This window comes from Mauremys reevesii, unplaced genomic scaffold, assembly GCF_016161935.1.
Source record: "Mauremys reevesii isolate NIE-2019 unplaced genomic scaffold, ASM1616193v1 Contig57, whole genome shotgun sequence".
Taxonomy (NCBI): Eukaryota; Metazoa; Chordata; order Testudines; family Geoemydidae; genus Mauremys; species Mauremys reevesii.
Window position 1 is genome coordinate 251,103 of NW_024100870.1, and position 7,177 is coordinate 258,279.

At 45.5% G+C, this 7,177-nt stretch overlaps 2 long non-coding RNA genes across 2 annotated transcripts; both read left to right on the forward strand.

The window, feature by feature from the left end:
- Positions 1-342: 342 nt before the first annotated feature.
- LOC120394418 lies at positions 343-4,237 on the forward strand. The gene is made up of 3 exons (XR_005592282.1): positions 343-401; positions 3,053-3,187; positions 4,191-4,237. It is a non-coding gene; the product is annotated as an uncharacterized LOC120394418 (long non-coding RNA).
- A 909-nt stretch (positions 4,238-5,146) lies between these two features.
- LOC120394416 lies at positions 5,147-6,712 on the forward strand. The gene is made up of 3 exons (XR_005592279.1): positions 5,147-5,208; positions 6,085-6,123; positions 6,572-6,712. It is a non-coding gene; the product is annotated as an uncharacterized LOC120394416 (long non-coding RNA).
- The last annotated feature ends 465 nt before the right edge of the window (positions 6,713-7,177 follow it).

Consider the following 7,177-nt stretch of genomic DNA (forward strand, 5'->3'; position numbering starts at 1 on the left):
TTCTCCACTATATGAATCTCCCATCAATTCAACTAACTCCGTTCTTCTTTATCTATTCTCCATGGACCATCAGAAGTAAACACAGCCCTTTCTGATGGTTTGAAGAAATAAACTCAGTACAAAGCAAAGCAGTATCAAGAAAGTACATGAAAGGGAACTCTCTTACAAGATCATCTACAGTGTGGAAAATAGAGAATACACTAATTTAAGTCATTTCTCAAGATCTCCAGTGATGGAACCTCAATTCCTATTCTAGGCAATTTACTCCTTTTGTCAGAGATTGCCGTTTAACTCCCTAGAAAATTTGATTAATGTCTAGTGTGAATGTCTCTTTTTATCCAGTTACAATCGGAGTACCATCAGAGGAGGATGGATTACGTGAAATCAACGCTGGATTCTTGGTAAGAAAAGAGTTTTGCATTACACACATTATATCGTGTGGGCGGTCGGGAAAGATGAGCGTCAAAGTCGCATAGTTAAGCCAACAGTCTCCGAATGGCACAGAGGCTGACAGCTTCCCAGATAACACTGCAGGCAGCTCTTAGTATAGAACGAATCATGTCTCCTTCTTAATCTGTCTCCTTCTGAAGCCTGGTCTACACTAGGCGTTTAAATCGGTTTTAGGAGCGTAAAACCGATTTAACGCCAAAACCGTCCACACTAGGAGGCACCTTATATCGATTTTAATGGCTCTTTAAACCGGTTTCTGTACTCCTCCCTAATAAGAGGAGTAACGCTAGTATCGGTATTAACATATCGGATTAGGGTTAGTGTGGACGCTGATCGATGGTATTGGCCTCCGGGAGCTATCCCACAGTGCACCAGTGACCGCTCTGGACCGCAATCTGAACTCGGATGCAGTGGTCAGGTAAACAGGAAAAGCCCCGCGAACTTTTGAATATTTCCTGTTTGCCCAGCGTGGAGCTCCGATCAGCACGGGTGGTGATGCAGTCCGAAATCAAAATAAAAAAAGAGCTCCCGCATGGACCATGCGGATGTGATCGCTGTAAGGGCAGGCAAATCCGTTCTATCAGCGCTCCATTACAGAAGATGAAATTCAGAATCCTTTTTAAAAAATCTCCAGACAGACGCCATAGCAGGGACTCAGCGCTCTGCAGCGTGACAAGCGTAACGGAAAGCCAAAGAATCAAATGGATGCTCATGGACTGGAGGACTGAAGCTATCCCACACTTCCTGCAGCCTCCGAAAAGTATTTGCATTCTTGGCTGAGCTCCAAATGCTTCTAGGGTCAAACACAGCGTCAGCGGGTCAGGGCATAGCTTGGCAATCTACTCACCCACTCCCCACCCACCCCCAGAAGCGAAAGGTAAAACAATCCTCTGACTCTTTTACATGTCACCCTATCTTTACTGAATGCTGCAGATAGACGCGATAGTGCAGCACTCAACACCAACATCCTTGCTCCCCCCCCGCCATGGGCGGCTGATGGTACAATATGATGGAAATCCATCCTCATCATCAGCCTCAGCTGATGGTACAATAAGCTGGAAATCCATCCTCATCATCAGCCTATTGGCCCTAATTTTTTCTGGTGGATGGATGGTGCAATATGGCTGGTAACCATCCTCATCATAGCAACAGGGGGCTGAGCTCCATCAGCCCCCACCCTTCATGTGTAAAGAAAAGATTCAGTTGCCCCTGGACTAGCAGTGGGATGCTGGGCTTCTCTCCTACACACTGCTTAATGTCCTGTCTGGACTATCATAGCAGCTGGAGGCTGCCTTCCACTCATTTCTCACTAACAAGTCAGTGTATCTTATTCCTGCATTCTTTATTAATTCATCACACAAGTGGGGGGACAATGCTACGGTAGCCAAGAAAGGCTGGGGGAAGAACGGAATCAACAGGTGGGGTTGTTACAGGAGCACCCCCTGTGAATAGCATACAGATCATAATTTCTGCAGGCTCTGACACAGAGCAGCTGTGCTCTCTGGTTCTATGATACGGTGCTTCTCTAGTACACTTGCCTATATTAGGCAGCACTGATTCTATTTTTAGATACCAAAAAGGAGGGATTGACTCAGGGAGTCATTCCCAATTTTTGCTTTTGCGCCCCTGGCTGATCGGCCAGGGGCACTTATGACAGCAGCTAATGGTACAAAATGATGGAAGGTGCAATATGGCTAGTAACCAATCTTGGCTTTTGCGCCCCTGGCTGATCGGCCAGGGGCACTAGCAGCAAATGGTACAAAAGGACTGGTAGCCATGATCATCCTCAGTTCCAATTTATGGAAGGGTTTGGATGGTGCAATATGGCTAGTAACCATCTCTGCTGTCATGCAAAAGCAAAAGCATGCTTCTGTGTAGCGCTGCTGAATCGCCTCTGTGAGCGGCATCTAGTACACATACGGTGAGAGTCACAAACGGCAAAACAAGCTCCATGATTGCCATGCTATGGCATCTGCCAGGGCAATCCAGGGGAAAAAGGCACAAAATGCTTGTCTGCCGTTGCTTTCCCAGACGAAGGAGTGACTGACGACATTTACCCAGAACCACCCGCGACAATGATTTTTGCCCCATCAGGCACTGGGATCTCAACCCGGAAGTTCCAAGGGGCGGGGGAGGCTGCGGGAACTATGGGATAGCTAGGGAATAGCTACCCACAGTGCAACGCTCCAGAAATCGACGCTAGCCACGGACCATGGACGCACACCACCGATTTAATGTGCTTAGTATGGCCGCGCTCCACCCGATTTTATAAATTCTGTTTTACAAAACCGGTTTATGCAAATTCGGAATAATCCCGTAGTGTAGACGTACCCTTAATCTCTTGACTGTTGTGTTGCTGAATGTCTGGGTTCCTCTCAGAGATCCCGTTCCTCAAGATCCTTTTTCTAGGTACCTGAAAGGTGCATTAAGCCACTATTTTCAATGGGGTTTCCCGTTCAATATTAGAGTCAGCAATGATTTAGCTCCTCTACTCTTCACTGTTTTCCTTCTAGCACTGTCCCTAAATTGCTGTGCTTATTGATACTTTATTATTATTATCGGGAACTCACTACCAATATTTTGTTGTTTCCATTTTATTTAGGATGAAGGCGCCATCGAGGGCCAGACCCCATCTCCGCAGTAAATTTGCTGCATCCCTCTGGCCCCTCACTGCCTTCTTTATGCCCAGTGAAGGCTCCTTATATGCCACAAAGGCATATCAAGCCTCATTCAGCAGGTAATTCTGGGATCAGCTTCCTCCTCCCCTGAGTATCCAGCACTTCGGGGAGCCGAACTCCCACCATTCGGAAAGTGTGGATGCAGCAGTCATTGAAAAACACTTCCCACAGGCAGAGATCTCTATCCTGCCTAGACCCCAGTCAAGTCTGGGTTTAAAATACTCTGGGAGGGCTCAGGCCCTCAGCATTGGACTCGCTTTTCAAGTGATGAGGCTCCTCTTCAAAGAGGAGAAAGAAGGGAGTCAGGGACAGAAAATGAAGTACTCGCATCTCTAGGTTGATGACAGTTTCACTGTTTGTGTTTCACTGTAGACTGTAGGGCAGGCTCAAGGTGAGGAAGACAACTACTATGTTGTCAGGGTCTTTATCAAGCCATTTCTACTGTCCAGTCTGGGGAAGGAGCAACAGACAGTTCCTTTAAAGAGCCCAATAATCACTTGTAAGGAGAATATTTCTTAAGATTCAATGCCTCTGAGTAACGTCCTACCTCCTCCCTGATGAGATGGAGTTTTCTCCCTTTGTGACCAAGAGCAACAACAATAGCTCACAGATGTTAAGGTCAGAAGGGATCATCGTGATCTGACCTCATGCACATTGCAGGCCACAGAACCGCAGCAACCCACTCCTGTAATAGGCCCCTAATCTCTGACTGAGTTACTAAGGTGTGATGGAACAAAGCACCTGCTGTGATGGCTGAAGGCCATGGAGGGGTTAGGCAGCCATTGGAGAGGAACACCAGTGAGTCTCTCGCCCAATGACGTGATATGAGACTTTTGAGATACTTAGGAGATGGGTTTCCAAAATAGGCTTTGATATTTCTGCTAGTTAATAAAATACAGCTTTCATTGGAAAACGGAAGGAAATTGGATTAACAGGGATCTTACTGGGAGGTGGGATCATGTGGTGTTGTTAACATGGATCATATCATATGGGGAAGCAGGAGATAGAGAAGGGAATTGCTCCCCTGATGCTAATATTTCCTTGTCGTTCATTTTATTTTAGGATGAGTGCTCCCTCCTGGGCCTCTTTAAGAAATGACCTTCCTTTTCCTGCCCCCGGTCTGTCAGAGGCACAGATCTACAGCCAGTACAGAGCTTTGCTGGAAGAGAGTGGACCCTCTGCCAGAGAGTGAGCATTAGGATTCTTTGTCTGTGTGCACATGGAGAGGGAGGGCAAGTGGGTAGATGTACATATACATACAAGGTTTTGAGTGCAGCCATGGAATACGGTTGCCACCCTTCTAAAAAATGCACTCACAAGACAAATTCTCTGCAGTTGTTTTAGGAAAGATGGGGTTTTGTCTGACCACCAACAGGCCCCAACCATTCTTCCTCCTCTTAACATCTTCTTGCAATGCAAACAGTCCTTTTCCTCCCTCCCAACCTCATCCTGCTACTATCTGTGTAGTGATAGTCCTATTCTCTCCTATCCCTTTCCTTTGCTGAGTGGGAAATGTCTTTTTTTTATTATATCATTTGTGCAATGCTTCGATGGCTCAGTCATTGCTATGGCAAACAAGTTAACTGCCAATGTCTGCAGTTGGATCTGCCCTGTTCCTTACTATCCTGAATAACTAAGAACTGAAAAGGAGAGTTAGGTGGAGGAGTTTGAACAAAAATGGTAGCATCCAAGAAACAACTATGGAATCTTTCAATTAATATCCGCTGGGGAAGATTACAGGATTGTCTGTGAGCTTGTAGCTACAGGCCAGGGAGGGTGGAGGGGAGCTGTGAACACCCTGAATTTGCACAGAGTCAGAGGGTGCCCCTAAAGGGACAATGTGGCAAGTGAGCTCTAGATGACGAGGAGCAGAAATAAAAACATGTCAACTCTTAAATGTGGTGTGGACTTTCCATGACTCACACCCTCTCATGCCTCACTTTAGCCCATTGAATGGTGGGGTTCGGAAAGAAGAATGGAGAGGGCTGGGAACTGGCCAGCAGCACCATGGGAGAATGCAATAACTCTGCGCAGCCAAAGAGCAGCCATATTACTTCCTCTCCTTTCAGAGGGTCAGGAGGTAAGTGATTTCTACAGTTCTCTAGGGGAGGATTGAACTGGATGACTGAATGTGCTGTTTGCTGCACCTTCTTGCATTTTTCAGAGGATGTCTTTTTTTTAGCAGCAGCAGCATTCAGTTTGCTGAACGATTATGAAACATTTAGTGCTTCTTAAAATCTCCTTGTGCCTCTTTGGAGGCCACATCCTGCATTTCCAGCCACAACAAACTAGAACTATATTTCAGAGAAGACAAAGAGGATGAAATGTTGACTGTGTGACCCACTGCCATTATACTATAGGGGGAGGTGGAAGAGAACTTGCAAACATCCAACCCCACAGCTTGACATGCCCTCCACAGCAGTTCTCTATTCCCATGCTAGGCAGCTACCACCAGTGGCCATTTGGAGACAGACAAGGGAGATCTGTCTGCTTGCAGGAGATGCAACATAATTAGTATCAAACCAGCCTCACTTTTCTCAGCATTGTTTCCTTCCTTACACTGCCAGGATTGGTTTTTGCTCTAAAGAGAAGTGATGCTTTACAACCAAATCACTAAGGGTGTTTGGTACACATGAGATGTAAATAGTATAAGAAAGAGCAAACCATCTTTTGCTGAGTTATTATGGGCAGGGATAACTGAGAAATATGTACAGTCATTAATGAAGATGAGAATGAGGAATTCAGCACTTCAGTCACTAAGGTGATTTCTTTTTCTAACACCACTTTAGAATCAAGGTAGCTGCGTGAGCGCCTGTAGGTCTTCTAGGCGGAGAATTATACCAAGTGAATGTGTCAACATTTGAGAAGAAACCCCTCTCCCAAAACACTTGATGTTTAGCAGACTAATATACTTCTAGGCTGTGTGACATTAACTCTGCTTTCCCTTCTCTTTCAGGCTCCTCATGGAAATCCATGGGTCCAGCCCGCCTTTAAAGTAAGTAGCAATGACTGGTGCCCAAGGAGGAGAGAGAGGATGTAAAAGATCAAGCAGGATCCTATTTCTTCCTGGGTCCCACAGCCAAGGGACATTCCAACTCTCTCTCAGATCATCTCTTTCCCAGTTTCCAGCAGGTCATCTTCATGGAATGCTCTCCCAGTTCATTGAAACACAGTAGAGAGGCTTCCATCAGGGTTTTTATTCCTATCCTTTTCTAAATATTGTCTCAGAGGAGGCTGTTGTACCATAGCTGGTTATAGTTCTATGGGTATCTATACACCACACAGTGCTAATACCATGGGGAATGGCCTTTGTACAAAGAAATCCATTTAAAAGAGAAGGAAAAAGCCATTTGTCCCTGATGTCTCATCATAGCAAAGACTCTGAAACTTCCTTCTTTTTAAAGCTATTACTAAGTTCCTGTTTGTTGCTTTTGTCTTCCCAGCAGTCACCAGATGAGAGACTACACACCACCAGGGATGGTCCCCGTGGCCATGCCGTTTCAAATTCCACCACATGATGTCTGGCAGGTAAACTATACTGCAGTTCTGAGCCTTCCTGCAAACTTTATACTATACCAGCACAAAGAAACAGCTGCTATCCGGGATCAAAATCCATCTGCATTCTCTCCGTTCAAAACCAGTGCTACTGGACGGCATCAGTCGTGTTAGTCTGTAGCCGCAAAAAGAACAGGAGTACTTGTGGCACCTTAGAGACTAACACATTTACTTGAGCATAACCTTTTGTGGGTTACAGCCCACTTCATCGGATTCATGAGGTGGAAAATACAGTAGGAAGATAGATATAGATATATATTCAAAGAGAAGAAAAAACTTTTTGTAGTGGTAATCAAAATGGTCTATTTGCAGCAGTGGACAAGAAGTTGTGAAGACCAGTGTTTGTGTGGGTGGTGTGGGGGGGGGGAGAGAATAAACATGGGGAAATTGTTTTACCTTGTGTAATGACCCATCCACTCCCAGTCTTTATTTAAGCCTTATTTAATGATTTGTGTCCATTTCTTCTTTTCCGTAGAGACTGTCCGGTTTGGCCA